Raw genomic sequence first — 16,913 nt, 5'->3', positions numbered from 1 at the left:
TAAACAAGTGAGAAATATGGTTTTAGTTTTGCTTGCTGATGTCAAACTGCTGAAGCTATGCAGTGAAGTTTAAAGCTTAAAAATTTTTCTGTGGGTTTATACTCTCTAACATTTGTCAGGATATCTAGGCCTTATTTGGAGTTGACTTTGAATTGGAAAAAATAAGTTTGAAGAATTACTGTAATTTAAACAGCTTAAATAGAATATTTGAGTTACAAAATAATTCTCATTTACAGATCTGTCGAGGAGAAATGGAAATGCAAGTCTTGCAAGCATCAATTATTTTATTTGCTGTATAGGCAGCAATGATGAATAAATCATGTTTAATTATGATGTTTTACTCCCACGTTACTATGGAGAGCTGCTCTCAATTTAAGTTCTTTACTACATAAAATGTGTATAATTATCCAAGAAATGTTACCCTTTAATTTGGTAGATGGATCTAACTTGACTAATGTTTAAGAACAATTACAGAAAGATTTTTAAAGGAATGGCACAGAGTGACAGTCTTGGAAGTCCTAAGACTTATTTTTTGGAATGCATTGAAAAGGCTTCATCTTTTTGACCTGTGTGTTCTCCCTCTTAGTTTTTCCAAAAAATTCATTTTCCTTATTGTCCTGAGGTTAGTGTATTTGTAACCTGTGCAGTCACTAGTATCCAGTTAGTAACAGCTGTTAGTTGCTTCTTGCTGTCGTGGTCGTTGTTTAGGTTTCCTTTATTTTCCAAGCTATAGGAAGCAATTGGTGGTAGCTCTCTGCTATTAGCTGGGTGGGTTATGAAAGTTTCTCTTATGCTATTAGCCCTGATTTGCTTAAAAAGGATAGAATTGTCACCGCTTGTTTGTCTTCAGACAAGGAGAAATTTGTTTATGGGTTACACAAGGTCGAGACAGTGAAATGGGAGAGATCCTGGCTGTTATTTAGATATTGAAAGAGATGTCCTGAGAGTTTTCAAATCAGGCTGTAAAGTTGGAGCAATGGGTTGAAGAAGCCGGACTTCACAAGAACATTTTAAGGTTGTTGATCCTCCAAGGTTCCAGAACCTTACCAAGATCCCGGCAAAGAAAAGCAAAAAGATGGTTATTGAGGAAAAGGAGTGAGAAATAAGAACAAGATATGAAACGTTACCAAAAAGTAGTAGAATATTTGGAGACAGAGGAAAGCCAGAGGGAGGAGCGGAAGTAAGAGGTGTGATCATTAATGAAGCAAGCATCGAAGAGCAGATTGAGGTAAGAGAGGTGCATTGTTCTTTTTCTTTTCAGAAAATGAAAGAGCTTGATGAAAATTAGTCAGATTGGGTCTTTATGGGTTTCTGAGCAATTCTGGTACAGAATCAAACAGGATGAAATATGTGACATGTGATTAAATAGAAATGAAAACTAGCAAAACAGTTGCTTTTTCTTAGCATATCCTTGTAGGAACTGTTCTATAGCATAAAACAAAACACAGTTATGTAGTGCACACCCGTAGGCAAAGCTAAGATGCTGAATTGTAGCAAATCTGTGACATGAGATATGGAACAAAAGGCATGAGGGTTAAGGCAGTTTAGGATGTGTGTTGGTATTAATGGTTCTGTAACATACCTCTGCATCACCCACTTTTACAACTTTGAATAGAGAAAAAGTGGTTGAAAGTCACGCTTTACCCTACAGGAAGACATGAAATGACAGATCCCCTGCATTTAGAGGAAGTCCATGTAATAGCAAATCTGTGCCAGGATGTGCAACAGCTTCAGTGTGTTGAGGCAGAGACAGCCACACCAGAAACAGAAGATCGAAGCATATTCCATTGATAACACCATGTGCTGTGAAGAGAGATGAGATCAGCTGTACTGATGGAGCAGGTCTGTGGAAAGCATAACATAGAGCTGCTCTTTTGCATGATTTCTTAGTATTGTGCTTACTCTAAAAAATACTTTGCATCTGATGTGTGTCCCTACACACATCTGCATTGACCTCTTGACCACAGTTCATGTATTTAGCAATGGGACTGTTGTTTAATGAGCAGGTCTAACATGAAGTCCAAAGGGAGAATTCATGGGTACAAAATAGTGTCAAAGGGATCCTTTTTCTCCTGTTTAACTAGTGATCTTGCAAGATCTTCCTTGTGCTTCTGTTTGGTTTGGAGACCTTGGCAGCCAGCCTTGGCTTTCCAGCTGCTCCCTGTTGCCCTTAAATTCAGGTGACTCAGACAGAAATGGCCACAAGGTACGTGAGGGAATGGCTGCTTCTGTCTCAGACACACTCTGCTACTTTTTTACTATTGCTGTGGCAGAAGGATGTGTGATGTTGATTGTGGTAACAGGTGATGCAAAATCGCTTCCACCATATGGTGTGAATGTTTCTGCTGCTTGTTTCGTGTACAACTTAAATGTTTCCTACCATAAGGCTCTTTTTCTTTTCTTTTTTTTTTTTCTTTTTTTTTTTTTTTTAGCAGCCTTTGCTATTGCAAGGAAGCAGTTCAGAATTTACCCCAACATAGCGATTGAGAACTCTCTGACCCGTTTTCTTCTGGATATGTGCACTGGGCAGTTGGAGATACAGCTGCAGTTCAGCTGGGTGCCCCCTTGTTAATTAGGTTGCAGGCCTGCATTTACTCTGGTGCAAGCTTGCTGCCAAAGTGTGCAGGGTGATACTGCATTACTTGTGCTGGGATGGCTTTGATGCTACAGGTGTTTTGAGTTAACAAAATTAACGCCAAGTGTGGTTTTGCGTGTGGGTGATATCTGTTTCTTTCATATTGTAATGTTGTTATAAGCAGGATGATGCAAACTGGGAAGGAGTAACTTTTATCACTCGCAGCCCTTATGTCCTTCAAAGCTGCTGCTTGTCCGAGAAGCAAGGTAATAAATGTTTGTTCATGATTCCCACCCCAAAAAAAGGGGATTCAGCCATCCTGCAAGGCAGTGGCTCTACATGAGTGCCAGGTGTAGAGTGTCTGTTCAGCTGCTGCCACCAGACAGGCAGATAATTGCTGGGTTTATTCACTTGCAGCTATGCTTGGCCTTTTGAAAGAAACCAGGATGGGTACTCTGAATGCTTGGCAGTTTAGACTTATTCACAAGACAATCTACCCAGTAGCACCAGTTGGAAAGTAGAGAAGGACATACTGGATGTGAAGGAACTATTAAAAAAAGGCTAGGGCTGGCTGACTTCTTTATTTTAGAATTCACAGAGGAAAGCACAATGTCCAGTGGGAGAATGCTCAAGCTACATAAACAGTATTTCCACTTCTTTATGAAGACATTAATTTGTGTTTGTTTTAGAGCTTTGCACTGTGTTTAAGCAACATGAGGAAATGTTGCTGTATAACAAAGTGCTCTTTTTTCCTTTTTTTTTTTATTCTTCTTTCATTTAATGTGTTTCAGTGATACTGGTGTGATTCTGCTGCTTGAGCTGTTCTCAGGGCCTGGGATGGTGAAGCTGAAGATGTGTGGTTATTCTGCTGATTTAAACTTTAATGCTTTTCTCTGTGGGCCTTAGTTGTTATGTGCCCCTTCTGCATTAAAGCTGGTCTTAACATTTTTCAAAGCTATGAAAGGAGTAGAAGGGAAAGAAGGGTCATAGTCCTGGAGTTTAATTCAGACTCCTCATGATGTTACATGAGGCGATGATTTACATGAGTTACATCAGGCGATGTTAACTGGTTCTCCTCATCCTCACATAGTTTTAGCTGTTCTAGGCATAAACTGCAAGATGACTGGTCATTTTTGGAGCAGGGAGCTTATACCAGGGCAGCTGGCTCTTCTGTTTAACTCTCACAGTGGTGAGGCTTGTAAATCAAGTTGTGGGTATGTTCATTTTTAAAATGTGTGTGTGCGTGCGTGTGCGTGCACATTTTCTTTACCCCTTTAGAAAGAGTGTGCTGATCTTAAATGTTGCTTGGAAAGGAAAGCCAAAACCTGGTCTTTGTGCTAAAGTGAGCGTGTTTGGGTGGCTTTCTTGAAGTGTTTTGGTTAGTAACCTGGTGCAAGGTTAAACTCGCACCAGTGAAATAACCACAGCAATGTGAAAACACGCTGCTCTAAAAATAAATGAGCAATTCTTCTAGCCCGTCAGCACTTGATGTTCTAATTTGTTAACTACGATAATTAAAGAAGTGGGCAATAGACGAAATAAGAAAACACGTCGTGTGTGTGACGGGGTAACACGGGTGGCTGCCCCACCGCTGCTGCCTGGCCCCGCTAGATGGCGCCGCCACCTAGGCCGCTCGACCGGGAACAGCGGCGGGAGGGAGGCCGGCTTTGTCCCCGCCCCCCGCCCCCCCCCCCCCGAGTTGTTTCCCCCCCCTCCAGGCTGTGCCAACCCCCAGGCTGTATCCCCACCCCCGGTGCCGGCGGGGGAGGGTGCGGGTAGCCCTGGTTTGGTCCCCCCATCGCTTCTTGTCTTGGGAAAGGCTGTCGTGGGCTGGTCCTCCGGCAGCAGCGGGACACTGAAGACTGTGAACGTGTTGAGTGGCGGTTGTGTTCAACACCGTGTTTCTTTACACTTCTACCGAGTGTCTTTGCTAGCAGCAGGCGTGGCCCTCCTGAGCACAGGTCTGATGAGGAGCAGCTGAGGGAACTGGGGCTGTTCAGCCTGGAGAAAAGGAGGCTGAGGGGAGACCTTATCACTGTCTACAACTACCTGAAAGGAGGTTGTAGCATGGAGGGTGTTGGTCTCTTCTCCCAAGTAGCAAGCTACAGGATGGGAGGAAATGGCCTCAAGTTGCACCAGGGGAGGTTTATATTGGATATTAGGGTAAAACTTCTTCAGTGAAAGGGTTGTGAAGCATTGGAACAGGCTGCCCAGGGAAGTGGTTGAGTCACCGTTCCTGGAGGTGTTTAAAAGATGCATAGATGACGTTCTCAGGGACGTGGTTTAGAGGGGGACTTGACAATGTTAGGTTAATGGTTGGACTTTATGATCTTAAAGGTCTTTTCCAACCAAAATTATTCTATGATTCTGTAGCTGTACTTTAAGGGAAGGCTGGGTAGCTTTCCCTTAAAAAAAGCATCACTCACCCAAACCCTTCTGCGGTTCGTTATTACAAATGGCATGATGGCTCGCTGCTCCTCTGGTGCTAAAAGATGTGAGTCCTCCTTGAGATAAGTGGATAAAGTATTGCGAGGGAGCTGTAAAATTGCTCCCATTGTTGTATCTCTCATTCTGGCTCGAGGGCTTCATATTCAAGGCTGTCTCCAAACAGTCGTGTCTGTAGCTTCCTTGTTCCTGAGCAGTCAGATTCTCACATTCAGATGCATGTGGTAACGCTGCTGCTTGGTGAAGTGCTGTTGTAACAAGTTAGGCACCCTGCTGTCTTCATCTGGCTGGAAAAAAACAGCCGCTGGGTTATGTGACACAGAGCTGGCTCTGGGAAATGTGGAATCATCAGTTTATTGGGTTGTGTGCTAGTTTTCCAACACTGTTGATTTTTACATTTTCTTTTTCCCCAGTGACCACAGGGGTAGGGTGTAACATGTAAGTTACAGCACGAACATCATTAATTAAGATTATTATGCCTAACTTGGTCTTGATATGTCTTAAATTAATCTTTCTACTTATTAATTATAATACAAAAGACAGCATGGGTCTTCCTAGCAAATAGTTATGATGTATGATTCCACAGAGCAAGTTGGCTTTTTTTAATTGCTGAAGCAAACATTTGTCATCTGAATAAGTTTTCCCAGCCACTGCTAGTGGAGGACAACCGATACCTTCCTAATGCTCTTTTGCCAATTGCATTTCTCCGGTGAGGGCTGGAATTCCTACGGCCTCTGATAGAGGGCTTTTGAGGTCCTTTACAAAGTGAGGTGACAGTATCTGCAGAGATCCAGTACCGTGATATGTAACGCTGGTGACATTATCCAGTGTTGCAGCATGGCACCAGGCAGGGTCTGAATCATGTAGAGGTTGTCATTTTTATGGGGTTTGCAAAGGCTGAATCGGTTCTCCGGTCTGATTCCCAGCAGGAGCACACGAGCAGATCATCTGGTGCAGTGGAGGGGGGCAGCGTGGCATGGCATGAAAGCACCATGCAGCGGCAATATCTTAAGAGGGTGTTGCTGTCAAAGGCTGTCTCATGAGACCATAGCTATTGTTCCAAAGTCTCATTCAGGATCTAGGAATGCACATTTTTAAGGCCCTAAACTGTTCTGGACAGCATCTTGCGTTTGAATTTCAACAGAAACACATATGAATGAAACATAGGCAGAACCATAAAACTGTTGGCCCTCTTCTTCATTTGGTGTATGTGCATCATATGAAGCCAGTTAAGCTGGGTGGATTTGGGCTTGCTTGCACAATACAAAGATCTGACCCCAAGGTTACCTGGGATATTACAGACATGCATAATTTTACATGTATGTGAAACATATAATACTATATATCCTTCAGTTTCTACCTTGGATTACTTGTGTGTCTGGATGCGGTCTTTTTTCTGTCCTCTTACAAGTGACTGTAAGCACTCAAGAGATTTCTGATGGGAAATAGATCCCAATTTCCTTCCATTCTTCTCCCTACCAGCTTCATTCCCCTTTTTTGGACTGCAGTTTAAGGAAAAATGTGAGGCACAGATTATAATGACAACTGTACAGTTAAAGTTTGTTTTTCATGTTTTGGCGTTGCTTTGTTTCTGTGAGACTAGTGTAGCATGAAGATGGGAAGTGGTAAAGAACAGATTGCAAAGCTCAGGGAATACGTTGCAAGGAGAAACCCTCTGTTGGGAAGGTCTCTCTGCTGTGTGTTTGCAAACACTTTGAGATGCCTGAGGTCTGTTAAAGAAGCAGGTAGAATTTCAGTATTTATTGAAGGGAAATAATGTCAGCCAGGTTGAAGAAGTTGTGCAAGAAGTTGTAGGTTATTATAAAATAAGGACTTTTTTATTTTTTTTTTTTCCAAACAAGCAATAATCAATGGCTATCTTTCATTTCCATTCCATTGTACATACCAAGGGTGACTTCTCTTTCGCTAGTGCATGCTTCATACTGCTTTTGGAGCCTCTCTTTTAATGCGGACAGAGATCCTGGCGTCTTTTGTGCATTGAGAACCACTGCTGAAAAGCTCTGTTTGGTAGTTGGCTTTTGTGGTGAATGAAAGCACTGAATGATCACCTGGAAAAATCTTTGCTTCTCCCTCTGCCCTTGTCTCCTCTCCTGGCATTTCCATGCCACCTCAAAAACTAGGCTTGCCAATGATTTTAAATTGTATCAAGGCTATTGTGAAGAATTTGGCAATATGAAATGCTGCTAATTGAGATGGGGGCTGTGAAAGCACTTCCCATAAGATGTCAGGTTAAACTCCATTTCTACTTCTGTTGCGGAGGATCTTCCACTTCATGTGGTATAATTGCTCATCACCAAGGGTCTGCGGTGTCCCAACAGTACAAAGAAGATCACAAATACAAGTGAGTTTCTAAACAGGATATTTGAGAGCACAAGTAGCATAATCGAAACACATTTCAGAGAGATTTGTTGGCTCCATAGAAGTACCATGAGATTTTATTTTGTCCTCAAGCTGAGATTCTGTTGCCTTGGTATCCACATCACAGATGATACCACTTAATATTCTCTGGCCTTTGTGATGCTAAAAGAAAAAGAAATTAGGTCAAGGAACATTAAGGGTGAATTATCTTGATTTTTCTAAGTTTAACAGAAAACTCTAGAGTTTATTGCACTGGCCTTCTGTCTGTGTAGAATTTTCCATTTTTAAGAGGAAAAATTGTAATTGCAAACATGGGTAATGATCATCTCGAAAATCAATTCAATTTTGATTTTAATGGCTACACTAATGTTTTTGCCCATTGTAATTTAATAGCTATAGTGACCTTCCTTGCAGGGATAACAGACTGACTCACTCTGTATAGTCACATAGACACACAGGCACTCACATTCAATTACTGTTTAGTTCGGTATAGCCTACACTAGCAGAAGCTGCTGCAAAAGGTTGGGATTTCTATGTGTGGAAGAGGAATTGTGGGTCCTAGACCATGAGAGAGATTTTTTCTGCCTTAAACTGCAGTAAATGAACCATCAGCTGCTGGGTTTCAGTGAAGATATGGAGCTGACCTCTTGTCGAGGGTTTTGATTGCGGGGTGACAATAAAACCCTGGCAGATGTATTGTTAACCCCCTCTCCCCCCCACTTCCCCCTTTTGCCCCTCCCTCTCCCCCTTCCCACTCAGGACAGGCAATCGGGAGGAAAAGAAGGACAGAGAGAAGAGAGTTGGAAAAAATTAAAGATGTTTTACTAATGCTACTAATAAGAATAGAGAAAATAATACAAAATATACAAAACCAATCTTGAAAGTCTCAGCAACTGCAGAGCCGGCACCCAAAGTCCTGCATTGGACTCTGCAGCCAACCGGAGCTGGATTCAGTCTCTCACTAGGCCTCAGTTCGCAGGGACGACTAGCAAGGTCCTCTCCTAATGTCGGCCATAAGGAAAAGGGAAAAGGCAAAGGGACGAGATCCTCATGATCTCCCACTTTTATATGAAGTATTCACGTGAATGGAATGTTATACACAGTTGGTCAGTTTCTTGGTCACCGGTTTCTCGTTGCCCCTCTCGCGAGATGTCCATCCTTGCTTATCAATAACTTCTCATTCCATTGCTATGTTTACCAAAACATGTGTCTGGTTCTCCAGGAAAATGCAGTTAATGTGAAGGCTTTAGCTGACAGGCAAATTCACTAAAAGAGAAACTTGTTTTTAACAAAACCAGGACAGCTCTGCAAAAGAGAAACCAGTAGAGAGCAGGGGAGCCCAGTAGCCAGAGCCAGGAAGCTCGTGTGAGGATGCTGCGCTTCATTTTTTATTCAAAGCAAAGTAGCAGAACAAAAGATAGCTCCTGGGCTAACAGTGGAGGTGGTACGAAGAAAGAAGGTGGATGGATGCCCAACCTGTGGGAGGAGTCCTTGTGACTGCAGAGGTGGATAGGTAAGGCAAGCTAGTATGGGCCTGCTGGTGGCCTGAGGGTATATATATAGATATACTGTAGTAGTTGGTTGGAAGAGTTACCAGTGAGTAACAGAACTGGACCTGTGAGTGCAGGACCTGAGAGGTTTGGTGGCACCTGTGTGCAAGGAGGAGAAAATGAGATACTGGGGGTAAAGTAGTAGATAAAGGAAAACTGGGACTGACAGACATAAGTCTCTAAATACTAATTTTGGTGAGAACAGAGTCAGGGAAGTGACCCAGATCATTAAAAAAATTCCTTCTCAGTGAAGGAGCAGGGCATACGTATATACATAGTAATGTATAATTATACAAACATTTCTTTTTTTAAAAAATAAAATTGTAGTGTCAAGGCCAGCAGGGTATTACCACAAACACATAATTAACATTGCAATAGAGTCATATGAATTACTAGCAAAGGATCTCAGTCGGCTTGCAAATACATTTTGGGAACAGAGGCCATAAAAGAAAATCAGGTGTTTAAATCTTTTGCTATTGAGCAAAGATTAGTAAAGCTAAAGGTATTGATAATTCTGTGTTCATGGTAAGACAGATGACAAGCAAAAAGGGGTAACACTGGTCAAATAGACCCACTTTGGAGTAAATATTTATTGAAAGGATGGTAAAAAAAAATAAAATCTACCGGTCTAGCATTGAGAGACTTGTTTGCAGATACCGAGGCATAGATTTAGAAATTGGTGGGTTTCTATAATTAAATCTGATCTAGAAAATGTAGGTAGGGAAGACAGTAGCTTGGATTAGTAGGATCCAGGTAGTCTTGTGTCCAATAACTAGGAGATTTCTTCACCAGTCATCGGTCTAATAGGAGTCGTCAGTACTGCAGGCTCGCTCACGATCAGCAGCAAGGGTGTTACCAAATAATTGATTATCAAAATCAAACCAAACTGCTTGGATTGTCTGAATGCCAATGGAGTTCCTTTAAATCGAAAGGCAGTTAAATAAAACTAATATGCTTTATTTCAGCAAACTTTGAGAGTAGTAATGGGCGGAGCGAGGGGGACTCATAAGCTCAAGGACTTGGCCTTAGAGGAGTCTTGGAGCTGCTGACATCAAAAGTGCAGAACCTCTCTTGACTTTGAATGAAGACAAAAGCTTTATAACTAAGTGCTGCAGAGACAACTGTAACATGAAATGTCATGTCTGGCAGAGCAGATTTTATGGTCCTTTGAGAGAATGTATTAGTTTAGATGGATAAGATAGGGATGAAGACTCAAGCTAGATAAAGAAGAGATAACAGGAAGCTTTGCTGACAGGGGGATTACAGGGCTGGAGACATTTTTAAACATAGCCTTGAGGGGAAAAACATCATATTGAATAGTTCAATTAATGATCTTGCATAAAAACTTGCAGTGTTTTTAAGGATGGATCAACGTGGGCAGTCAGAAGCTGATGGGGTAACATCCTTTTCCCTGGGGCTCTTCCAGGAGTAGGTTACATGTTGTGGTTACAGTTCCCCTCTCCAGAGCACGTCTGTGGCCAGGCTCTGGAGTGCCCATGGAATTTTATTCTGACATGAAGTTATGAGGCATCAGCAACATGAAGAGAGTGGTGATGTGTGTCAGTGAGGACTGGGCTAAAGAGAATGGGAGGAAATGCAGCAGTGCAAAGAGCTAGGTGAAGAAATTAGTGACTAAGAACAAGAATTACTCTTAGAAACCAAGAGCATAGCACTTGGACACAGCAAAGGAAGAATGCTGGGCATGTTGGATGATCAGAGGTTCACAAGGAGTCATAGGTGCAAAGTGACCAGGAAAAAAGTATCTACGAACCTGATGTCTTAAGGTACCTCAATTGAGGTATTGACCGAAGGGAAGCAACTCCACTGTTCTAGTTGTTAATGTGCAATGTTGTGTACAGTTCCAGTCTCCTATTTTCACCACAAATAATCTCCAAAGTGGAGTGGTGTGGAGGGAAGGGTACTTGGATGATCAGGAGAATTTAAATCATCTAAGAAGATGAAAGCTGAGAAATTATGAACGTTGCCTGTGAATACATCAAGAGGATAAACTCTGGCAGAAAAAATAGCTCTTTAGTGTAAAGGACAAAACTGGCCTGAGGAGGAATGGATATAAGCTTCAAGAAGTAAATTTGGGCCAGAAGATGATTCCTAACCATACAAAGTGGTATCTTCCTGAGAAGAGTGATGGATAGGAAGACCACAGGTTGGTGTGAGATGGTGTTTGAGGAATCCTGTGATGGGGCAGAGGTCCTTTTCAGTTCTCTGCTCCAGTGGCCTGTTACCGGTGTGTGCTTGCGAGGTTTGTGGCTCCTGAGGTAACATCCGAAGTGGCACGGTGATGCCACCTCCCACTGATGGCACAGGGCACATGTAAGAGGTGAGGCGTAATTATTAGACTTGGAATCTTTCCCAAGCACTGAAAGTAATGCTTGCATCTGTAAAAAAAATGAAATGAGATTCCTGAAGATGCTCAGTGATCTGGATTTTACTTTTATGCATCTTCCAAAAGACTAATAATAGTTGCTTTGGGGACTTCAGGGAGCCTTCATTCCTTACACTGTTGTCACTGTCAAAAGGAAAAAACACTGGATGGGTCTGGACTGTCAGAGGCTCAAGAAAACAATGTATTAGGTGCCATCAGTTTAAACTGGGTTATGTCTGGACAAAAATTTTGTTTCTTGTGGCAAAGCCTGTTATTAAGGATGCTATTAATGACTCCTATTATACTTTAAAATAGTTTATTTGGTCTCTGGATAGATGCAGCTCTGAGAGTCTTGGAAGTCAGAATGATGGTAAATAAATCAGTTTCTATGCGCAATAGATTTGACCCTCTATCCTCAACTCACCCGTTACCCTTATTAATCTGAATACAAAGTTGGGTAAAAACAAACAAATGAACAACGTTTGGTTATTGATGTCAGTATGATAATACGCTTTAACCTCCTGTGACTTAAAATAACGAGAATGGCTTTAACAAAGATTTCACACAAAACTCGAACCATGCTCCCTAACCTGTTCAAGGTCAGAGCTTTTAGCAAAGGGTACACCTTGCAAAAGCAGTTGATGGGCTCTGGAAACAGGAGTGTTCAGTGACCTGCCCACCCCACTGGGCTGCCCATAAGCTGCAGACAGGGCTGTCACACTCCTGCCACCGTGTGCCTGGTTGTCCAGGAGCTCTCTTCTCCAGGCATTGACATGTCATTTTGGAGGCTACTGAGGTGATGGAGTCCTGAGTCTTGGACACAAATAAGAAAAGACATAGATAAGGAAAGACAAAGAAATGTAAGAGACAAGAAGGATGTAAAAATGCCATAATGAACTCGTGTGTCTTGAGAAAACCTCTAATCTAATGAGAATGGATTTTGTTTGAGAGATTGTACTGGTACAATTAATTATTCATGGCAGCGACATCGTTAGGATTTCATTTTATTTAAAGGCCTCTAAGTGACTTGGAAAATTGGGTTAAGCTGAAGAAGAGTTTCAGGAGAGAGACAGGGGAAAGCTTTTCCTTTTATTGGCTTTGTCTAATATTTTCTAGATAGCTATTTGGAGTACCAACACAAATTACACTCAAGCTCTAACATTCCTGCATTAAACACGGGCATAAATTTGAACTACATAAATACAAGATCTGGGCCAAATGGGAATCTAGATGGCTTTTTGCGGGACAGCTTAGATACCATTTAAGTGACCTGCTGTCACTTGTTGGGAACTTACTATGTTTCAGTGCTGTACATTAACAGCAGGCTGTGATCTGTGCCTCCTCACCTGTGTTTCCAAACTTGGGCTCCTAAAGTTTCACATATTGAGGGGCTATACAGACTTTCTGCTTGTCGTGCGGTAGTATAAGTGTGGGTACAGAGAATCATGGGGGCATTGCCCCAAAACCAGAAAGGCTTGGGCTGAGATACATCTGAAACAAAGTTTAGTAAGTCTTTCCCTTGCTGCAGAAGAAAGCAGAGGCAGAAATGATCCTAAAAACCGGTAGCAGCCAGACCTCTTTCATATACAGTAGCTAAAACTCTTTGCACTTTACCACACCATTAAGTGTATTGACCACACTGACAGACAAAAGCGCTTTCCTGGATGGCTTTCCCCTTTCCCTGGAGAGGCCAACCTGTACACCAGCCCACATGAGATGGGTCGTGTGCCCACAGACAGCCCTGTGGTATGGCCTGAGAACATGAGCCCTGCAAGGCACAGCTTACAGGAACAAGGCGGGGATTACCCTTCTCTGCCCCCCTGGTAGATCCATACCTGATCCACAGATAGATTGTGCAGCCTCCAAGCTGCTAACACTTGTATGCTCTTGAGAAGGCTTTTTTTTTCCCTCCACACATGGATGCTTAGCCTGGGAACTATCCAGGCATCTGAGTGTTTAGAAAGTCTGGTTTTCTTTTTCTTTTTGTAATGTTTATTTGTTCCTTCTCTTGTAATTCTCCCTGTTAACCCATGGACATCATTCAGGGACAGATTTAAATCGAAGCAGACAGGCTCCAGTTCTGTTCTGTCCCTTGAACAGTGGAGATTTGTTTAAAAGCACTGTTGGGAGTGCAATTGGTATGACTGGAATGCTCAGGGCTTTATTTTTCATTTTGCATCACGTGAGAAGTAACCCAGCTGTAGCCTGAGATGTTCATGTGGTCGTGGTGGTACCATCTCTGCCTCGGTTGGCTAAGGGCTGTGTACATTATTTACAACAGCTTTACTGGGGATGCTCAGAAACAAAGGACTGGCCACCAGGAGGAATTTGGGGATGAAGCTCCATATGGACCACGGCTCAGGGCCTTGGGAAATCACATTGGGCAATGGCTCTTAAAAATGAAAAAGCGTGTCTCCAAGTACTGGTCTGGATCCAGTTTCAAGGCCATTCTGAAACACAGAAACAATCACTCTCTTGCTTTGATGTCTAGAAGGGTTTGTTTCACAACATTTATATCTAGCTGACACTGGGAGGGAAAAACCCTATTGAAATTTGCTAATTAGGAAGTTTCAATAAGAAAATTGCCATTTGTCCTAAAATCCCCAAGCATTTTCTTGCGTGAAAACCCAAAACAGCTCCAGGCTCTGGCTCACGTGAAAACTAAACCAGGCCGCAGCAAGGTTTTCGCTGGAATGAGTGGTATCACCTGGGTCAGTCCTCAATCAGAAGGAAAACCAACAGCTGTTGCTGGTTTGATAAAGCTGTGACTTGCCAGTGGCATGAATCGTAGAACAGTTTGGGTTGGACAAAGTTCACCTAGTCCAACCTTCCTGCAATGAGCAGGGACATCTTCAACTAGATTGGGTTGCTCAGAGCCCTGTCCAGTCTGGCCTTGAATGTCTCCGGGGATGGGGCATCTACCACTGATCTGGGCAACCTGGGCCAGTGTTTCACCAGCCTCACTGTAAAAAATTTCTTCCTCATGTCTAGTCTGAATCTCCTCTCCTTTAGTTTAAAACCATCACCCCTTGTCCTGTTGTAACAGGCCCTGCTAAAAGTCTGTCCCCATCTTTCTTACAGGCTCCTTTTAAGTACTGAAAGGCCACAATAGAGTCTCCTTGGAGCCTTCTCCAGGCTGAAACACCCCGAGTCTCTCAGCCTGTCCTCATAGGAGAGGTTTTTCATCCCTCTGATCATTTTTGTGGCCTCCTCTGGACCATGTCCAACATGTCCATGTCTTTCCTGTACTGGTGGCTCCAGAGCTGGACACAGGACTCCAGGTGGGGTCTCACCAGAGTGGAGTAGAGCGGCAGAATCACCTCCCTTGACCTGCTGGCCACGCTCCTTTTGATGCAGCCTGAGATATGATTGTCACAGCCCTGCAGCCCTCCCTGGCTCCCCTGCACCTGCCTGTTGGTGATCACTGCACCTTAGGAAGCTGAGTGTGCAATTGCAGTCTAGGAGGGCTAGAGGTACCGCAGGTCCATCTTTTTGAAGCGTGGAGTGCCTCTAATTGCCACTGCAACATCAAGATAGGGAGTGCTCAACATCTTGCAGATGGAGGCTTTATAGAATACCTGTGGCCTCCTAGAGCATGTGTAGGCAAACAATTACACAGGTGGTGAACTGATTTCCAGTGAAGAGCTTGAGATGTCTTAGGTCTGGGACTTCAGGTGGTGTTCCCTTGGACACTGTTATCCTGTGTTTTATGGTGTGTATCATTTAAGAGTCTTTCTGGTAGTGTATTTAAGTCAGCTTGTTCTCCTATGACTGCAGCCAGGAAGGACTGGAAATGTCTTCCCACAATACCTCATATTAATCAGTCTGAACAGTTGAGAGTTTTAGGCTGCAAAGCTTCTCCCTTGATTCCCTGGAGCCCTGTTCTTACTGCTCACCAAGAAGAAAACTTCTGCACTTTGAACAACGGGGCTCGCAACCACCCCAAACTTCCAACAGACGAAATGTGGCTGCAGCCTGAGTGTTTATTTAGACTTCAAGAAGAAAGTATCACAGAAGGAAAAAATCTATCCAAATAATAAGACCTTTCTCCTGATGATTTTTTGATGACGTTAGTTTGGTGGCTAGACACTTGACTTTACAGTATGTAAATATTCATTTGTTTTCCCATATGAGGAGAAAATTCAAGTCAAATAAATTCAAGTCAATTTGCTACTCCCATTTCTCTGCTTTTGAAAAGTTCTTTATTATTTTTGCAACTAAGTAATATGTGTTTGACTAACCATTCATTTTTCCCATGAGTGACCTTGGATAAACACAATAATTTAAAAAAATAGAGGTAAAAAGTAACTTCTCAGTACAGTAATCCTAGCACACAGGAGCTCTTGTATTATTAATCATCTACCATGGCAAATGTAAAGCTTTATCCTGTACGTGGAAGTTGGCTGGTTGGTCCTTAACTCATGAAAATGGTTTTCCTTTGCTACTGGTTCATATAAACTTGAATTACTCTTCCTGGGACTGTAGCAGCAGTGTTCAGACTGTTGAAGTGCAGTGATGCTTTTCTAATCATCCATTATTAAATCTCAGTCATCCAGACCCTTGCTAAGCAACACTTCTGGTTATGTCCTTTAGCTTCGGTCTAATTTCTATCCAAGTGAATTCGAAAACCCCTCTTTACTTCAGTAGAACAGTGCATTAGCAGCTGGACAACAGCCCTATTGATTCAGGGTTGTACAAGGATGTGTTGCTTTACAAACATAGATCCAAATTCTACCACTAGACATGCAAAGGTTTGTGTTTCTGGGCTCAGTCGGCCCATTAGTCTGCTTCAGAGAAACCTGCACACTTTGATTCTGTTGACTTCGGTGAGAATGAATACCTCCTTTGGTGTTGATTTAACTGTTTTCCTGCTTTGGGATGGATTTTAATAGTTCCTCATCTTTGGTATTTGTTTAAGAAGTCAACCCCTTCTTTTGGGAAGAGGAGAGAATTTGGGGTCTTCCCTCTCTCTTTGTTGTAAGGAGAAACAGTAGTTCCTTCAACAGGGCAATAAGGAGGAACATCACGTAGCCCTAAGTCAAGAACTGGTGCTTGCTTTGGTTCCTTTAAGGGTCCCCGACCAAAAATCCTGTACTGCAGGATTTTTGTTTGTTTGTTTGGGTTTGTTTGTTTGTTTGTTTTCCTAGCAGAGCAGGGAAAAGCCCTTAGAAGGATCACACCATGTGTTTTTTTTTCTCAGAAGAAGAAACACATTAGTCAGAAAAACTAATGGCATCTACTAAGCTTTGTTATCTCAGGATGAGATGACTTGAAACAGCATCAACTGGGAGAAAGCTGTTTCCATGCTACAGCTGACATGAATTGGCACAGTCCTGGCAGGAGCCTATAGAAAGGCTGAGAGATTTATGCAGCTGGTAGGAGGGGGTTTAATGTTGCTAGGTCTGTAAGAAGTGGTTGGGTTAGTTTGATCTGAGCTAGTGTTGTGACTGGTTGGGAAGATCCTTGTCCTTGGGGACTGTGTTGATCAATATGAATTTTAAGAGTGCTGAAGCTCCCATTTTACCAGTAGTAAAATGCTGTAGGCTGTAGGAGGACTGTGTAGGAAAGGATAGGTGGAGAG

At 42.6% G+C, this 16,913-nt stretch overlaps 1 protein-coding gene across 1 annotated transcript in view; it reads right to left on the bottom strand.

The window, feature by feature from the left end:
* SEPTIN7 (septin 7) overlaps positions 1-16,913 on the bottom strand; it is a 406,575-nt gene that overhangs the window by 141,179 nt on the left and 248,483 nt on the right. The window lies entirely within an intron of this gene.

The sequence above is a fragment of the Columba livia genome, chromosome 2 (genome assembly GCF_036013475.1).
Source record: "Columba livia isolate bColLiv1 breed racing homer chromosome 2, bColLiv1.pat.W.v2, whole genome shotgun sequence".
Classification (NCBI taxonomy): domain Eukaryota; kingdom Metazoa; phylum Chordata; class Aves; order Columbiformes; family Columbidae; genus Columba; species Columba livia.
The sequence above is the reverse complement of the archived record's forward strand: the minus strand, read 5'-3'. Positions and strand labels throughout refer to the sequence as shown.